Raw genomic sequence first — 16,516 nt, 5'->3', positions numbered from 1 at the left:
ACACCAGACAAAACCAAACTGCGGGACAGTCTACAAAACCCCTGACTGCTATTCTTCAAAAGTATCAAAGTCACGAAAAGCAAAGAAAGACCAAGAAACGGTGACAGATTGGAAGAGACTAAGGAGACATGACAACTAAATACAATGCAGTATTCTGGTTTGATCTCTGGAACAGAAAAAAAAAAATTAATGGAAAAACTGGAGAAATTCAAATAAAGTTTTCAGTTTAGCTAATGGTATTGTATCAATGCTAATTTCTTAGTTTTGATAAACACGCTGTGGTTATAGAAGAAGTAATAAGGAAGATGTGTGAGGAGTATTTGGGAACACTCTACTGTCTTTGCACCCCACCTATAAATCTAAATTTTTTTAGATTTTTTCAAAAAAAATATTTTTCAAAAAAGAAACTTATTCCAAAAAAAAGTTTAAAATTTCAGACTCTTTAGTATGGCTTGTAAGGTGCTTCTCTGTCATCCTCTTTTATTATAACTATCTTATTATCAAAGTTTCCAAATATACACAAAAGCCCAGAAGACTCAGCATAATGAATCTCTATGTGCCCATCACCCAGCTTCAACAATTATCAACATTTTTCAAATTTTATTATTACTCCCTGTGATAATGTGATAATATAAGAAATATATATTTGGTCTGCGTGCCCCATTTCTGGCACAAGAGCTTCTATAACCTGAGTGACAGAGGTGAGAGGAGCATCTTCTGTTATTCGTAATAAGCCCCTTTCAACCATACCTGAGTTTAATAAGGTAACTCTAGGTGGGCCCTTATTTAACTTGAGGATGGAAGTTAGATACTAGAGGAACCAACCATACGATTAGAGGGCTGAAACGTTCAGCCCCACCCCTTGCTCTCCAAGGGAGAGGAGCGGGGCTGGAGATTAAGTTAATCACCAAGCAACGTGCATAAAAATCCCTAAACGATGGGGTTCAGAGAGCTTCTGGGTTAATGAACACACTGAGGTACTGAGGCTGGCACACCTGGAGAGAACATGGAAGCTCCAGGCTACCCGCTCTTCCCTCACCACACCTTGCCCTATACCTCTTTTCCATTTTGCAGTTCCTTTATAACAAACCAGTAATAATTAGTAAACTGTTTTCCCGAGTTCTGTGAGCCATTTTAGCTATTATTGAACCTGAGAAGGAGATCACAGGAAGCCTCAGTTTATAGTCAGTTGGTCAGAGGGCCCAGGGCTTGCAATTAGCATCTGAAGTGGGGGCAGTCTTTTAGGACTGAGCCCTTAACCTGTGGCAGTCTGTGCTCACTCTGGGTATTTCGTGTCAGAAGTGATTGAATTGGGACTTCCCTGGTGGCGCAGTGGTAAAGAATCTGCCTGCCAACACAGGGGACACAGGTTCAATCCCTGGTCTGGGAAGATCCCACATGCCGTGGAGCAACTAAGCCTGTGCGCCACAACTACTGAGCCCGTGCTCTAGAGCCCACATGCTGAAACAACTGAGCCTGTGTGCTGCAACTGTTGAAGCCCACGTGCCTAGAGCCCGTGGTACGCAACAAGAGAAGCCACTGCAATGAGAAGCCCATGCACTGCAAAGAAGAGTAGCCCCTGCTCGCCACAACTAGAGAAAGCCTGTGTGCAGCAATGGAGACCCAACGCAGCCAAAATAAATAAATACATACATACATACCCTGTTTAAAAAAAAAAAAAAAGAATTGATTGAACTGTAGGACACCCAGTTGGTGTCAGGGTAGTTGGAGAATTGGTTGGTGTGAGAGAACAAACAAAAACAAAAGAAACACCTATTTGGTATCAAAAGTGCTATTAGTAAAAACAGCTAATAGTTGGTGTCAGAAGTGAGATTTGCTAGACTGGCCCTAGCTCACAGAAATATGTGGTTTGAGAGGAGAAAGGATACAAAGATGGGAGATGCAGAACCTTTGACTCCTGGGTGGCCATGTGGTCACCCCTGGCATGCAGCAGCAGCTGTGCTGCACTCAGTTACTAAAGGTAAAAGTGACCAGTGGAATTTAAAGTTGGATTCAACTCCCAGGAAGTTGTTTCACTAGATGCATAATGAAATGCAAACCAAAAAGAAAAAAAGTGAAATATACAATCCCTTGGTGATTATTTGTAATAGCTAAAATGAAATTTAAAAAGAGTTCTGGTTTGGACTTTGGTGCTAGACTAAGCTCGGGTTTGAGTCAGTCTGAGTTTTGGCCACTAGCCTCAAAGCTATCCAGTAAATAATTAGCCTGGGACAACAGAAAGTACCTCTAAGGCCTCTGCTCACCAAGAAGGTAGTCAGCATGGGGGGAAGGCAAAAACCAAGGATCTACTGAAACCAGGAATATAGTTGTGAAGGAGTTGCTTCATTTTGTAGATTGGTATCATCAGCTTCCTGAAGGACCTTTACTAAAATGGATTGTGAGAGTGACTAATTTAGGGGCAGTATCTTTGTTTATAAGTGCTGCAGGATAGAACAGCATGTTTGGGTTGATACAGGACCCACAGTTCACTATTAAACAATCATAGATGGCTGTACGCCAACCAGACACACAGGAGGTTATTCCTGAGGAATAATCCTAAAGCTATCCAGGACCCACCAAAAGTCACCTCATTAGCATAAACTCAGGTATAGTCAAAGGGGCCTGTTATGTATAACAAAAGACACTCCTCTCACCTCTTATCACTCAGGAAATTCCAAGGGTTTTACATGCTTCTGAGCCAAGAACCTGGGATGAAGACCAAAATATGTATTTCTTACATCACAATATCACACACCCCCAGCTGTTTCCCAGAGGTTTTAAAGCACACCCCAGACATCAGTTATCTCCCTTATATGCACCTATAACTAACTAATAAAGGCTTTTAAAAAATGTAACCACCATGCCATTATCATACCCAATAAACTTAACAATTATTCTTTAATATCATAATACCCAGTTCATATTCAAATTTCTTGAATTATCTCAGAAATGGCTTTTACAGTTGGTTTGTTACAATCAAGAAATGAATAAGATCTACACATTGCTTTTGGTTGTTATCGCTCTTAAGTTTTTTTGTTTTTTTCTATAACAGAACTCCTTCCCTTTTTTATTTTCAGTCCACTGATTCAATGAGAAACTAAATCACTTGTCCTGTAGAATGTTCCTCATTCTGGATCTGGCTGATTATTTCCTCTGGGTGTTTTTTTAATCTGTTCATCTATATTCTTTAGTTCTATAATGTGGCAGTTAGATCTAGATGACAAGGCCCTTTTAATGTGGCCGCTGCCAACCTCCACAGGCTGATCTCATCCTGCTTCCTGCCCCCTCTCTACCCTCGAGCCAGGGGCTCTAAATGAAGACACGACACTCTTTCAGTGTGGAACTTCCCTGTTTTCTTGCACAATTAGTTCCTTCTCAGCCTAAAGCTCACTTCCTTAGGAAGGGAGGCCTTCCTTGACCCCAGATGAGGGTAGACACCCCCTGATAATACCTTGTAAATCCCCTACAGCCATAAAAGGGCAGCCTAGGTCCCTGGTGGATTGAGGGGAAAGAGAACTTTTCCCCACTCCCTTGGCCAGAAAAATAACCTCTCCCTAAGTTCCTGCCATCTCCTACATGAAAGCATATTGTTATCTCCGAGCAGCGGGGTTACTAAGGATTTGTTTATTCATTTTGTTTTGCTGTCCTGCTCATTTTTCTTCCGTGAACACACAGTACTTTTGTAATAAAGACGTTTAATTTACAAATTTGCCCACCTTAATAATTCACTTACTAAATACTGATTGAATGCACACACGGCTTTGTGTTAGAGATGCAGTGGGGGAAAAAAAACAAGAGAATGGTCCCTGCTTCCATGAAATTTACATGGATCCCTTACCCCCATCACTCTCTATCACATTACTCTTTTATTTTCTTTGAGCATGTATCACAGTTATTTTGTTATGTCATTCATTTATTTATGTTTATTACCCCTCCTCCTCCAATACACACTAAAAAGTGAATTTCATGAAAGGGGAGACCTTGTTTGTCTGATTATAACTATGCTCCAGCACAGTGCCTGGGACGTAATAGCCACTCGGCATTTACTAAAGGAATTTTTTTTTTTTTCTCGCTGCGCAGCTTGAGGGATCTTAGTTCCCTGACTAGAGATTGAACTCCGGCCCACGGCAATGAAAGCACCAAGTCCTAACCGCTGGACAGCCAGGGAATTCCCTAAAGGACTTTTAGAAACCTATTCCTGCTATACTGGAGGGAAAATAGACTATGAGAGGGTAAGACTTGAGACAGATCAGCTAGGAGTTTTTGGTAGCAATACAGGCAAGAGCTGATGGTGCCTTGATGCTGGAGAGAAACAGGTTAAATCCTAGGGCTAATGAGGAGGTAGAAATAACAGGTGGTGAGCAATCATATTGGAACAAGGGGAGGGCAGAGAAGGAGCTGGACGTTCCCAGCCAGGACAACCAGATCGAAGAAGGAAGTGCCGTGTGCTCAGCGGGGACACAGGAAGAGGAGGGATGGAGTTAGAGCGGTTGGAAGGGGTGGGAGAGAAAGGTAATGAATTCAGGGTGGGACTCGTTAAGTTTGAAATGCTCATGGGACCTCGCGGTGGAGATTCTGGTAGGCAATTGACATGTGAGATGGAACTCACACAACTAGGAGAGTGGATGAGGACCCTAGAAAGAAGAAGGGGCCTTCAAAACAGAATCCTGGTGGAGGTAAGGATGGTCAGAGGAAGAGGAGCCAACTAGGAGAGGGAGAAGTGCTGAGAGCAGTGGAAAACCAGGAGGGTTCAGAAACAAAGAAAGGGTGGTCAGCTGTGCCAGACGCTGCTTAGGCCAGGTCAGATCAAGGTGAAGAAATGTCCCCTGTACTTCACAACAAAGACAAGAGAGTATTCAACAGAGTGGTGGTGGCAGCCTTGAGAGGGTGGATAGTGAGAGGGAGGCGAATTGGAGGCAACAATTGGGCAACTTAGAGAATACAGAAGACCCTAAAAGGAAAATTCAAAATCCCAACACCCAGAGATAACCACCGTCGCCATTTTGTTGTGTTTACAGTCTCTTTTATCAAAATGTACATATTTTTACAAAATTTAATCATATTGTACATCATGCTAACTAGCTTGCTCTTTTAATAAAACAATACGTTATGAACAGCTTTTGGGGACTTCCCTGGTGGCACAGTGGTTAAGAATCCGCCTGCCAATGCAGGGGGCACGGGTTCGAGCCCTGGTCCGGGAAGATCCCACATGCCGCGGAGCAACTAAGCCCGTGCACCACAACTACTGAGCCTGCACTCTAGAACCCACGAGCCACAACTACTGAGCCCTCGTGCCACAACTACTGAAGCCCGTGTGCCTAGAGCCCATGCTCTGCAACAAGAGTAGCCACCACAATGAGAAGCCTGCGCACCGCAACAAAGAGTAGCCCCCGCTCGCCGCAACTAGAGAAAGCACGCACGCAGCAACGAAGATCCAACGCAACCAAAAATAAAAAGTAAATAAATAAATAAATGTATAATATGTTATGAACAGCTTTTTATGTCATTAGACAGTCTCTTTGTCTCATCTGTCTATACAGATGGCTGTATATTAGTTTACTTTATGAATGTGACATGGCCTAGTGGGACATTTAGGCAGTTCCTAATTTTTCTCTATTATAAAGGAAGGAGGAAGTAGAAAGTGTCCCAGCTGGGAACGAAAGCGGGACCCAAGACTGTCTGGGCCTCCGTGGTGGGCGGGGAGTTGATATGCCTGAGACACTTCGCGTGGAGTTTCTGGCCAAGGAAGGAGGAAGGCAGTTTGCAGGGTCCGAGGTAGAAGCGTAGGATGAGGAAGACAACATGGGCCTGTGTGGGGTGCTAGTCCCAACCCAGCCTCGTGGACACAGATCTGAGGCCTAGAAGACAGGAACCACAGACAGAAGCCAAAGAGCTGCTGTAAAGCCGAGGGGCATGAAGAGCACAGCACAGCACCTAGAGCCCAGGAAGCAAAGTCATACGCTTCCACTGTCAACACGCCAGAAGTCCACACTTGCCAACATACCTGTTCTCACCTTGACTTATCCCCACATGACTCTGTTCATCCCCTCTTGGGTTCAATCTCCTACCTCCTCCCTTTCCTGCCCCAGATCCTCTCATTGGACCCTCTGGGATTTAAGATCAACAAGATCCCCCAAATCATCCACCTCTTCTCTTGGTTTTCCCTTTGCCTTCTTGCTCTCAGAAACTTGGTGCTCCTCCAAAGCCACTACCCCCTTGCAACCCTTTGAAGAAATATTTTTTCTCCCACATTCCACAAATTCTGAGATGAGGCAGTTGTCTTTCTTACCGTATGTTTTTGCTTCCAGAAAATTTCTCCTCCCTCCAAAACCCCAGCCTCTTTGAAGCACATGCCAGGAGACTAGACCAGCCATTACCCTTCCTGTGGCAATCATCTTGTAACATCTACCAGCTTCATCAAGGGCTTAAGCATTTAGCTTATGTTTACTTCTCCACCATTAATCATGTCTTCATTTGTGTAACTAAGACATCCACTGAGATAATCCATCCAACAGCCCAACCTCTCAGCTCCCTGTCCTCTTCTCTTCCCCCCCCTCCTCAGCCACATGCTCCAATGGCCAAACCCTAGAGCCCTGTCATTACCAGTAACGGCACCTCTTCCAACCTTCTGATTCCCAGCGCCCCACTACTATCCATCCTTCTAGTCCCCTCTCTGATATCCTCAGTTCAACAATCCTTCAACCTTTCAGGTTCTTTAGTCCACATTTTCACTGTCCATCACCCTCGTCACATCTTCACATCCCACTTCACCCAGTTTAGGTCCGCTTGTCCATGACTATAATGATTCCTTCGCACACACTCTTAATGCTCTTGTCCCACCATTTTCCTTGCAAAACTGCAAGAAGGATCAAACCAAACTCCACCAACAATGAGACTTTCCCTGAGCAACTGAGCACAGCTGGGGATAAACAAGTGTGCTGACAAATCTCACTTTGAATGTGTAACAACAAATCACAAGTGGGCTCGTAGCACACCCAACCATCCTATGATTTCTCTGCTCAATACTCTCTTCTGCCCTCTGAAATTCCCCTTCTTGCCTCGGATGGCAACACTGCACGCCCCCATCCTCAGAACTTCCTCATCTTTCCACCAGCGCTTCTTATGATATCTATTCCCCGCAATTTCCGTTTTTCTGTTTGTTTTTTGGTCATTCATGTTAAATGCATTCCTCAAATGTCTGGTCATCCTTTCTTCTCCATTCACATCCCAACCACTCCGATGAAGAGTACCCTTGTTGAGATAATGCCAAGCCCAATGGTCAGTATTCACTCTCTTAGCAGAATTTAACAGAGTTGTTAAATGCACTCGCTCTTTGAAGCACTGTGTTGGCCTCTGGGACAGCACATTCTCCTGGTTTTCCTCCCCCTTTGCTAGGGTATCCTTTTGCTGTCTCCTCCTCCTCTTGCCTCTCTGTCTATCCTCTACTCTCCTTTCTCCCTTGCCCTCCACACCTGTCTTCCCCGTGCTTCCTCGTGTTTATTTTGTTTCTAATATTTATTTATTTAGCTGCGCCCGATCTTAGTTGCGGCATGCGGTATCTTTAGTTGCGGCATACAAACTCTTAGTTGCGGCATGTGGGATCTAGTTCCCTGACCAGGGATTGAACCTGGGCCCCCTGCATTGGGAACGTGGAGTCTTAGCCACTGGACGGCCAGGGAAGTCCCTTTTTTTTTTTTTAAGTATTTATTTTTGGCCATGCCGTGCAGCACGCGGGATTTTAGTTCCCTGACCAGGGATCGAACCCATGCCCCCTGCAGTGGAAGTGCAGAGTCTTAAACACTGGACTGCCAGGGAAGTGCCTGCTGTGCCCATTCTTTGCAGGCCAAGCCCGTTTCCCCAGGGCCTTTGCACTTACTGTTGCCTTCGCTGGAACACTCTTCCTCCCAAATCCCACTCCCTTCCTGAAGGTCACTGCCTCAGAGAGACCTTCCCTGACCTCACTAACTAAAATAGCCTGTCAGTCTACCTCCTTGTTTCCTTTTTCTTCACAACACGTATTTCTCCCTAAAGTTGTATATGTATTGTTGACTTGTTTATTGTCTGCCTCTCCCCAACTGAATCCCCAGCATATTGAACAATATCTGGTACACAGTAAGTACTCAATAAACCTTTGTCATATGAAAGAAAGAAAAGGAGAGGGAAGAAAGAGAGAAAGAACAGGTAAGCAAAAAGCCTGAGAAAACAGGTTTCAGTTAAAGCCAGCTTAAATCACCAGCTCCTTCCCTCTACATATTCCATCAATCATGTTGATGGTAGCACAGCAATTACAAGCACAAGAGTCTGCCAGGCATGAGTACAAGTCCCAGTTTGACTGATGTCAGCTGTGTGGTTTTAAGCAAGTTACTTAATCTCTCTGAGCCACATACCCCCCTTCGGCAAATTTTTATGAGTGCCTATTTACAACAGAGGCATTACACCATATCTGTTGTGAGGATTATATAAGATAATTTATGAAATGTCTCTGATACCAATCATAAGTCCTAATCATAAGTACTCAGTAATCTGGTGTCATTTATGACCATTCTTCAAGTTTTGCCATGATACATTTTCATCTGTTTATAATCATCTGTGTTTGCAATTCAGATTTTCTCAGTGATCAAAGAATTATTTAGGACTTTTGGTGGGTTTTGTTTTGTTTTTTTTGTTTTTGGCCATGCCACACAGCATGCCGGATCTTAGTTCCCTGACCAAGGATTGAACCCGTGCCCCCTGCAGTGGAAGCATGGAGTCTTTTTTTTTTTTTTTGGCTGCGTTGGGTCTTCGTTGCTACATGGGGGCTTCCTCTTCGTTGCTGCGTTCGGGCTTCTCATTGCGGTGGCTTCTCTTGCTGCGGACCACGGGCTATAGGCCCGCAGGCTTCAGTAGCTGCTGCATGCAGGCTCAGTAGTTGTCGCTCACGGGCTCTAGAGCGCAGGCTCAGTAGTTGGGGCGCATGGGCTTAGTTGTTCCGAGGCGTGTGGAATCTTCCCAGACCAGGGATTGAACCCGTGTTCCCTGCATTGGCAGGTGGATTCTTAACCACTGCGCCATCAGGGAAGCCCGGAAGCGTGGAGTCAACCACTGGACCACCAGGGAAGTCCCAGGACTGTTTGGGGGTTTTTTAACGGTTGGATTTTTTTACTTAAACATTTGTAAATTTCTGGTTTATTGCATTGTGGTTGGAGAAGGTGGCCAGTACAATTTCAAGTTTGGGGTTATCTGGTATTTCCTTCAGAACTTCATATTTTATCAATATTTATAAATGTTTCATTGACATTGAAAAATGTGTGTTCTCCATTTATGAGATACAAAGTTCAAGAAATATCATTTGAAGGCAAGCTCCAGGATGGAGACTTTATCTATTGCTGTATTCCTGGTATCCAGCAAAGGTCATGGTGCACATCAGACACATTCAGTAAATATTTGCTGAATGAGTGGCTAATTAATCAATCACCTTATTATCATTTAGATTCTCAATACCTTTGTACCTTTGTGTATTTTTTCTTACTTCGTCGGCCAAAGACTGCTGAGTTATGTCACAGTTTCTCACCACTATTATATTTTCTAGTCTATATAGCTATATAGATATATATATAGTTTCCCAGGGTATTTCTAAGTATTTGGACTTTATATATTTCAATACAATATGATTTCGTGCCTAAAGGTTTATGGCTGTTATATAATCATTGTAAATATACTCTACATCAATATAAAATGAACACTTAACAAAACATTATCTATACCATATGGTTTAATTTTATTATGCATTTATTATTTGGAATAAGCAAAACATAATAATAAAATTCAAAATGTGCAATAGTACCTTTTCATAAAAGTGAAAAGTAATTTCCCTTTCCCTCTGGTCTCCCATTGCCCTGTTTCCCTCCCCTGAGGCAACTACCGTTAACAGAATTTTGCTGATTAGCCTAATTTGGAAACATTTATTTTTTTCATAGAGTTTAAAATAGTTACATGAATTGTTTTGATCCATATATTTGGTATAATTAGTGATCTTATTTTATGTTTTCTCTTTCTTATGCCTCCTTGATGCTTTATATTCTGCTATATGGATTACATTTTCTTTGCTTTTATCTTCTCTGGAGGTTTGCAAGGCATATATCTCATTTTTTATTTCTCTAATGTTTTCCTTTAACATTTCCAAAAGTATTCTTAACTTGTATTTCTTGACTTGAAGTCAAGAATAAAATAACATGGGAATTCCCTGGCGGTCCAGTGGCTAGGACCCCGCGCTTCCACTGAAAGGTGCACAGGTTCGATCCCTGGTTGGGGAACTAAGATACCGTATGCCATGTGGCATGGCCAAAAAAAAAAAAAAAAAAAAAAGAGTAAAATAACATGCTATGAGTCTCCCCAGTTAAATCAAGAAGTTAAGCATATCTGTTTCCTCCCCTCCTCAGATAATGTTGATAAAACTGGGAGTTACAGATAGAGATTGTTATTATTGTTCTAATCTTGCTCTGTGGTTGTAAGGGAGACTTACCCACCTGTTAAGGGTTCAATTGTATCTCCCCAAAATTCATATGTTGAAGTATTAACCCCCAGTACCTCAGAATGTGACTGTATTTGGAGACAGGGTCTTTAAAGAGGTAATAAAGTCAAAAAGAGGTCATTACAGTGGGTCCTAATCCAATATGATGGATGTCCTTATAAAAAGAGGATATCTGGACACCAATGTGTAAAGAAGAAAGATCATGTGAAGACACAGGGAGATGGCCGCCACCTACAAGCCAAACAAAGGGGCCGCAGAAGAAACCAATCCTACTAATGCCTTGATCTCAGACTTCTGACCTCCTGAACTGTGAGAAATAAATGTCTGCTCTTTAAGTCACCCAGTCCCTGGTACTTTGTTATGGCAGCCTTAGCAAACGAATACATCACCCAAAATAACTCAAGGAAAAAGGGGATCATGGGCAAGCCCCCTCTCATGGTCCCACACAGTGTCTCTAACGACCCTCTAGAGAGGAACCTATAGAGGGGGACGGAGCACGATGTATTACCGCCTTCCCTGCCCTGCCCTCTGTGGGCATCTCTTCCTTGACACTCAGTGGTCCCTGATGAGGATGCAGTGACTGATGCCTCTTGGATGACATTGACCAGGAAGTGACCCTCCCCTGCTCAGGATTCTGCCTTGCTAGCTTCCCATTATAAGGAGGTAAACAATACTTACTGCAACATTTAGATATCTTCCCCTGGAGGGAACGAGGAGAGAGACACCAGGCATGAACTCCTGCTCTAGTGACCTTGTCCCTTGCCCCACAACCGAGATTGTGTCTCACTGGCAGATAACTCATTTCCAACGCTCCACCTCTTTCCACAATTCTCTCCCAATCTCTGCTGAGTTGATGCCCTTTTCTCAGGAAACACCACCCCTTCCTTCCTATGGAAAGAATCTATTCCCCAAACCTTCTTGGGCCTTGTAAACATTATAGCCAAATGCATTTTTCCTGGTATGCAGTGCCTACTCACCACAAACATACAGTGGAGGGCGACTGTGGGTGCGTGGGTGCAGCGAGCTCAAGTCTCCAGGGGTCTCAGCTGGGAGAGGGAAGAGAAGAGAAATGCTGAAGGGTTGTATCTGCAACCCTGAATTCAAACACTCCACACCATCTGATGAATATTTCCCTTCTGAAGACTCCATCTGATCCTCATCTGGCTGATAACACTGGCTTCACCAAGCTAAGAGAGCATTCACCCTCCACCCTACCCAGGTTACATTACAAAACATCCGCAGTCGAAATTCATAGGGTCCTCTGAACAGCGTCACTCTTACGCCTGGGTCTCCCTCCATACCTCTCACTTCCATGGTTTTGACTTCCCCACTTTAGGGAAAAAAACCACTACCCATTCAGTTGCCCAAACCCCAAATTTAGAAACCATCTTTGATTTCCTTCTTTTTTTCCATCACCTCCACATTCAACTCACCCGTGATCCAGTTCTCTCCCTATGCATCCCCGTGGTCCACACCTACGTCATTTCTCACCTGGGCTACTGTGATAGCCTCCTCACATTGGTCCCCCTGCTTCCACTCTTCCCCACCTCCGCCAATACAATCCATTTGCCAGGCATCACCAAAATGATCTTTTAAAAATTAAATAAAATCATGTCACTCCCTTGCTTAAAACCCTCCAAAGCCTTCTAGACTCCCCAGAAGGCCCTACATGATCTAGCCCCTGCCTACCTCTCTCATCTTGCCTGTCTCCTCCTCTTGGACCCCTCTGCCCCATCCTAATCACTAACCTCTTTCTGGTTCCTTAATACGACTCCTTCCCCAGAGCCTTTGCCTGTTCCCTCAACCAGAATGTGCTTTGCCTCCAGCTCATCACATTGCTGTCTCCTCCCGTCCTTCAGGCCTCCTCTGAGAGGCTCCCCTCTCTGAGTGGAAGCAACAGAGCATCATGGTCAAGAGCACAGACCCTGGAGCCAAACTGCCAGGATTCCAATGCAGGCTCTTCCAGTTTCCTGATCTGCAAAACAGGGATGAGGACAACCATTCCGCTTCCTCATAGGTTTGTTATGAGAATTACAGGAGTTAATACATGTTAAATACTTAGACTGGCATACAGGTGAGACAGTATTATGATGTCAGTTGTTATTATTATTATATCCTGCAGGCCCACTGCTAACATTTGTAAGGCCTAGGACAGCAGCACAAATGAAGGCACACGTACTGTAAGTCTAAATATTTTATTGTATATGGGACTTCCCTGGCGGTCCAGTGGTTAAGACTCTGCACTTCCAATGCAGGGGGCGTGAGTTCAAACCCTGGCTGGAGAACTAAGACCCCACATGCCACGCGGCCCCCAAAAAACAAAAACAAACAAAACCAAAAAATAAATATTTTATTGTATAAATCAAGCTATGCTCAAGGCCAGGCCCATACATATTCACCCCCTTGGCCTGCTCACCTCCTCGTAATCCAGAGGCTAAAGGAACCAAATCCTTCCCGGACCAGGGCTGCTGCCTGCAAGCCTGAGGGTTAGCCCAGAACTGGTGGGCAGAGTGAACAGAGCTGCCCAGATGCCTACATGGTTGACCGAGACCCACCACCACCCCCAACAGCAGACTCTCAGCCTCCCATCCACTCCAATTGGCCCATTGCTCTCTCGTAATTCCCATTTGCTCAGTTGATTACCACCCTTGCAAAACCCTTCTCACAGGCCAAAAGGGAGGGAAAGGGGCCTCGTGTTTCAGCATTTGTGATACACCGGGCGCCCTGCAGCCTTGCCACCAAAGTGCGGTCCTTGGGAAGGACCTCAGCATCACCCGGGCGCGTGTTAGAAATGCAGACTCTCTGGTCCCCTCCTAGCCCTGCCGACTCAAAATCTGCATTTTAACAAGATCCCCTGGAGACCTGCATAAAGTTAAGCAGAGAGCCAGGTAGGGGCCCCTCTTGCCCAGGTCTCAGTGTGGTTCTGGTTCCCTAACCACAAGAGCTAGAGTAGCCACTGGCCCAAGTCACTCCCCATCACATCACATTGTTGATTTCCTTCATAAAACTTAGTATAGTCTCTAATTTCTAGTTTACTGCCTGTCTCCCAAAGTGTAATATAAGCTACAGGGAGGGACCTTGTCTGTCAAGTGTTTAGTGCTGGATTCACTGGGTCCAGAACTGGGCCTACACAGAGAATTCCACTAAGACATCTTCAATTGTAATACACGCTATTATTTTATGTACCACTAAGAAAAAAATGCTGCCTGGTAAATTATAACACAATGCTTTCTAAGCACTTAAAATATGTATTGTATGCTAATTAAAAGTTATTTTAGGCCCTTCAAAAAGAAAATCATTCTGGTGCATACATGAAAAGAAAACTGTAAGTAAAACAAATTGGTTAAAATATTCACAAAGTTTCTTCCGAGTCCGACTCTTCTGATTCATTTTCTGACTGACCTCTCTGCCATTAAGGGCACTGGTGATGCAGCACTTCTCAAGACTGATCCCCTAATGTCACTGAGATTTTCTTCCAAACTGCTGGTGCTTTCCTGTTTTACCTCATGGTAAATCATGTGGTAAATTAACACCTTCACTCACGTCCAATTTTTGCCCCACTACTTTGCTTCCATGACTTTCTTAATATATCATTAGTTTTTTTTTTTTAATTAATTAATCTATTTATCTTTTGGCTGCATCTCATGGCATGCAGAATCTTAGTTCCCCAGCCAGGGATCGAACCGTGCCCCTTGCAGTGCAAGCGCAGAGTCTTAACCACTGTACCACCAGGGAAGTCCCTATCATTAGTTTTTTTGTCTCAGTTTTAAAACACAATGTAATCTTTTTGGAGACTTTTCAAAATTGAAATATAATTGACATATAACATTGTATATATTTTAAGTGTACAACATAATGATTTGTACACATACATGTATATACATATATATGTATGTGTAACTGAGTCACTTTGCTGTACAGAACAAATTAACACAACATTGTAACATTTTTTTATATTTATTTATTTATTTTTGGTTGTGTTGGGTCTTCGCTGCCATACGCACACAGGCTTTCTCTAGTACTGTCGAGCAGGGGCTACTCTTCATTGCGGTGCGCGGGCTTCTCATTGCTGTGGCTTCTCTTTGTTGCAGAGCACGGGCTCTAGGAGCGCAGGCTTCGGTAGTTGTGGCACGCGAGCTCAGTAGTTGTGGCTCGCGGGCTCTAGAGCGCAGGCTTGGTAGTTGTGGAGCACGGGCTTAGGTGCTCTGCGGCATGTGGGAACTTCCCAGACCAGGGCTCGAACCCATGTCCCCTGCATTGGCAGGCAGACTCCTAACCACTGCACCACCAGGGAAGTCCCAACACAATATTGTAAATCAATTATACTTCAATAAAATTTCTAAAAAAAGATCTACTCTCTTAGCTTGGACACTTTTTTAAAAAATAGACTATATTTTTTTAGAGTAGTTTTAGGGTCACAGCAAAAGTGAACAGAAAGTACAGAGCATTCCACATACCCACTGCCCCCACACGTGCAGAGTCTCCCCCAATATCAACATCCCCTATCAAAGTGGTACATTTGTTATAATCAATGAACCTACATTGACATATCATTACCACCCAAAGTCCATAGCTTAAATAAATAAATTAATTTTAAAAAAACAACATTGTTTATATAGGGTTCACTCTTGGTGTTGTACATTCTATGGGTTTTGACAAATGTATAATGATATGGATCCACCATTATAATATCATACAGGATAATTTCACAGTCCTAAAAATCCTCTGAGCTCTGCCTATTCATCTCTCCCCATCCCCCAATCCTTGGCAACCACTGACCTTTTTACTGTCTCCAGAGTTTTGCCTTTTCCAGAATGTCATATAATTGGAATCACATAGTGTGTAGTCTTTTCAGATTGTTCCTTTCACTTAGAAATAAGCATTTAAGTTTCCTCTATGTTTTTCATGACTTGAGAGCTTATTTCTTTTAATGTTGAACAATATTCTATTGTCTGCATGTACCACAGTTTATTTAGCCATTCACCTACTGAAGGACATCTTGGTTGCTTCCAAGTTTTGGCAATCATGAATAAAGCTGCTATAAACATCCATGTGCAGGTTTTTGTGGGGACATAAGTTTTTCAAATCATTTGGGTAAATACCTAGAAGCATGAGTCCTAGGTCTTATGGTAAAAGTATGTTCAGTTTTATGACACTGCCAAACTTTCTTCCAAAGTGCCTGTATCATTTTGCATCCCCACTAGCAATCAATGAGAATTCCTGTTGCTCCACGTCTTCATCAGCATTTGATGTTGTCAGTGTTTTGAATTTTGGCCATTCTAATAGGTGTGTAGTGGTATCTCATTATTGTAGGGAAATGACATATGATGTTGAGCATCTTTTCATGTGCTTATTTACCATTTATATATCTTCTTTGATGAGGTGTCTATTCAAGTCTTTTGCCCAATTTTTACATCAGGTGGCTCTTTTTTCTTCTTGTTCAGTTTTAAGAGTTCTTTGTATGTTTTGAATAACAATCCTTTATCAGATATGTCTTTTACAAATATTTTCTCCCAATCTGCAACGTGTCTCCTTATTCTCTTGACAGTGTCTTTCACAGAGCAGAAGTTTTTAATTTCAATGAAGTCCAGGACTTCCCTGGCGGTCCAGTGGTTAAGACTTCATGCTTCCACTGCAGGAGGCATGGGTTCGATCCCTGGTCAGGGAACTAGGATCCCACATGCCACGTGGCGTGGCCAAAAAATAAAAATAAATTAATTAAAATCAATGAAGTCCAGCTTATCAATTATTTCTTTCATGGATCACACACAGAAGTTGGTTCTGCCTTTGGACATTTTAATTACCTGAACCAATAAATGCTCTTTTTGCTTCAGTAGAGTTGAGTTTCTGTGACCTGATAAGTTTCCTTAAAATGGACTCTAATCATGGCCGGCAATAAATGATTGACATCTTTACTACTGTTAATATAATTTTTAGAATTTACACTATATATTTTCTCTTTAAAAGGATTTTTTGAAACTTATATTCAGTGTCATAACTGGGTTT

This window comes from Balaenoptera musculus, chromosome 20, assembly GCF_009873245.2.
Source record: "Balaenoptera musculus isolate JJ_BM4_2016_0621 chromosome 20, mBalMus1.pri.v3, whole genome shotgun sequence".
NCBI classification, from domain to species: domain Eukaryota; kingdom Metazoa; phylum Chordata; class Mammalia; order Artiodactyla; family Balaenopteridae; genus Balaenoptera; species Balaenoptera musculus.
This window is presented reverse-complemented; position numbering follows the sequence as displayed.